Genomic DNA, 3,752 nt, shown 5'->3' with positions numbered 1-3,752 from the left:
CAAGAATGATGAGACCATTCACCCCTTGAAGGGGAATGGACTTACCTAGTAAGGATGAAGTCTTACCATGCATAGGATTTTGGTTCCTAAATCCTAGTGCATGTCAGGTATGTTTGTATTGCATTGTTTATCATATTCATGCCTTGCATTCTGTTTGATGAACCTTTTATTCTATCCCCATATTTTCTCTTGTTATCTTGAGAAACATCTGCAGATATATTTTTTTGGGGATGACAGTTAAAGCACGTCGGGTGGCTGTTTTTCTGTCTTGGTATTTCTAAACCTCTCTCCATGAGGACAGGTTTGGCTTTACCTTACATGCTAGGGAATAGATGCCATTTCCTTTTCCCTAAGTATGTCTTTGTTGTTTTTATTTTCGGTCTCATTTTTTTTTTTTTTTAAAAAAAGGTTTGGGGAGAAGATGCGGAACTTTATTTCTTTCTTTTGATAGCTTTTCAGATATTGCATGTGTTTTTGCCTGATATCTCAGTTCATTGTGCATTGATTAAATATGCTTATATATGATTGAGAGTTTATGCATGATATCTACTAAGTTTGAATGTTGCATCTTAATGATAGATAGTTACTTTCCTCATGCGAAGAAAATGCTATCTAAGACTCCCCTAAGGTATATCTTTTCCTTCTCTGACTTTTTGCTTCTAGAAATTCTAGATAAGAGAAGAGGTTTTGGATAAGATGGTCAAATTGACCAAATGCTAGTTGAACCTAGAACCTAAAAACTCTAGCATTCCCTTTAGATTGCAACACCATAAGAATCAAGCAGTTAATCATATGAATTTTGTGCTTTAAATTGTATATTCAATGTTTATGTGCTAAATTTTCCATATGCCTTGCCCTCTACGTGCAAGTAAAATTTTTACTTTGTCCTTCATGGTACAAGTAAAACAATTAGGTGCTGCATCTCAGGGAGAGTGTATCAGATGAGGGTGGCTAGGCCCTAGTAAGTTATAAGGTTTGACTTTTGACTAATCTTTCACTGATTTTCTCTCTTGTCTAGAAAATCTGGTTGCTTTATCAGTGAAAGTCATACCTTATGGGAAAAGTCTTCACACACACACACACGCATTGCATGAGTTGAGTAATCTATTTAAAATTTCTATCTACAGGGAAATTTGTGCTTATTGAATACTTAACTCTCATTTATATCTTTGCATATTTTTGCAATGCTATTTGATTGTGTTATCAGTGAATTATATATGCGTGTTCTGAAAATGACTTGAGGAAAAGTAAATTTTGCAAATTTTTCTTCAGTTTTATGTTTTTCAGTGTGAAGCATCCGGACGGACCGATTCTTATGTCCGGACAAGCGCAGTTTTGCCCTACGCTGTTCTAGCAATAGCCGTTCGGATGGTTAAGTGACTTGTCCGGACAGGATCACTTCAGGTTTAAGACTTGCGTCCCTTTCTCTGCCATACACACATCTTTGCATTTTTATCATGTCATGTTGTGTGCTTTTCTCGTGGATTTCTCCCAAGGTTTTGGCATTCTTTGCACATCTCTTCTCATCCCATGATCTTCATTGTGTCTTCCGTTATTCTTTTAAGTTTTTGTGCTTTTAGAATATTGGAATTTCTGTTGGGATATTTTCTTGAGATAGTGTGCATAAAAATCCTATTATGTCTGTGTGTTGGGTTTATATTGGTATATCTAGGTCATTTGGATTGCAATCTTTGCTTTTGTAATACTTGGGCATCCAATTGACAGCTGTCATAATACCATTTTCTTTTTGGGACTAACAGGATCTAATATTTCTTTGTGGTGTTATTTTTGGAGATATTTCTGTTTAAATCTTTTCAGGAATATATCATCCAGCAGCTCCCAACACAATATCTAACAGATGGATCCTTTGGAAAACTGACTGTTGTTGAAGTCGGATGTTCAATTTTCACAGGTCTTGGGATTTGAGATGAGCTTTTTCCCCCAGCTCATGCAGAGCCTTCCGTAGCATTCCCTCACATCTGCTTCAGTTAGAGGTTCAGTGGTGAATCTCCTTATTTATCTTGTAGACCAGTTGCTTAGAGGATGTCAATTTACGGATAACCAGGTTCAGGCCTTGCAAAATCAAGCGACTGCAGGATTTTTAGTCCGTGGTTCCCGGCTTCCTGAGCTAGAAGTCGAAGTAGTACAAATCTAGCTTTTATGGATTTCTCTCCGTTACTTGATTTCAGTGGATCAGCAGGATTTAGTACTTGGAGGATTTCTGTTCCTCTCTTTTGGGCCACTTGCAGACTCTTCTCTATTTTCCTATTGTTTTGGATTTTAGAACGTTTTTTTTTCTGTGGATATTATTACTTTGTTTACCCCTGTCCTTCTGAGACATTTAGGGGGAGTATTTTTTTATTACTCTATTTTACCCTTTGTCCCTTTGTGACAAAAAGGGGGAGTAATTTTTGATTTGGATCGGCATTGTATTTTTAACCGGTCAAGTGATTTTTGTCCCAGAATGGCCAAATGGGGAGTTTGTTGGTTTGTAAATGGCCACATTCTGTTGGATAAAATCACTTCATTGTAATGATGCTGTTTAACAGGGATTCCGCTATTCAGAAGAGCTTCCAGAAGATTCTGCACAGTTTGCAAGTCAGAAAATTCGGCTCCCTGCCAGCCATCCGGACGACATGTCGTACCGTCCAGACGCTCATCTGTCAAAGCATCATCCGTTCGGACGACGAGAACTTTCCGTCCGGACGCCCATCAGTGTCTAGAAGCTTCAAACAGTTCAAGTTTGCATATGTCCGGATGTAATGGCAAATCGTCCGGACGCTCTTTAGAGTTCGAGAAGATCCCAGTGTTCCAGTGCATTCGTTCGGACGACATGGCTATACCGTCCGAATGCCATTCAGTGTTTGGGGTTTTTGACTCAAGACACAGTTATGGGAAGACGGTTGCAACCGTCCGGACGATGTGTGATCCCGTCCGGACGATGTTCTCCATAAGGCAAGTAGTGTATACAAAGTTCAACCGTTCGGACGTCAGCCTTCATGGTCCGGACGATCAAGCTTCATATATGGAAATTGCGTGCACCAGTTCAACCATCCGGACGTCAGCCGTTAGGGTCCGAACGCTCAAAGCCTTATTATGGTAATTACGTGTAGTCAAAGTGCAACCGTTCGGACGCTAGGGCAACACCGTCCGGACGCGGCCTTGTTATGGAAGCTTTCAGTGCTATTTTGGAAAGGCGGTTGCAGTTGATTGTCCGGACATTCGGTCAAGCCGTCCTGACACCCTCCGGTATTTTGATCATAACTGTTTACTCAAATATCGGATTGGGACGAAATTGGCGTCGTTGGAAAGTTGACAAAAAATGCTGTAAATTGACTATCCGGACGGTTACTAGTAGCTTCCGGACGGACCCCGTCCGGATGGAAACATCTTGTGTCCGAACGGCCCTGCAGAAAATTCTAGAATTATTTTTCGGACAAGGAAAACGTTGCCCGTCCAGACGGCCAAGGCTCCCGTCCGGACTCGCCTGCCTTAGACTTCATTTTTTACCCGATTTAGAGCTTTCTAAAGCCTATAAATAAGGGGTTCTAGGCATGCTTTCAACACAGAATTCGGTGGTGAATTCTCTACAGCTTAGAGAGGGTGTTTAAGGAGATATTGAAGATCTGCTAGCTCTCTAGCTTTGCCAGTGTGTGATTTGATTAGCTGTGAAGTCTATCTTAGGGGTTGGCCCTAAGGTAAAGGATTTCATTGAAGACCCATTCAGGTAGGAGACCTGGTTGAGAGGTGTT

This window comes from Alnus glutinosa, chromosome 2, assembly GCF_958979055.1.
Source record: "Alnus glutinosa chromosome 2, dhAlnGlut1.1, whole genome shotgun sequence".
Taxonomy (NCBI): Eukaryota; Viridiplantae; Streptophyta; class Magnoliopsida; order Fagales; family Betulaceae; genus Alnus; species Alnus glutinosa.
The sequence above is the reverse complement of the archived record's forward strand: the minus strand, read 5'-3'. Positions refer to the sequence as shown.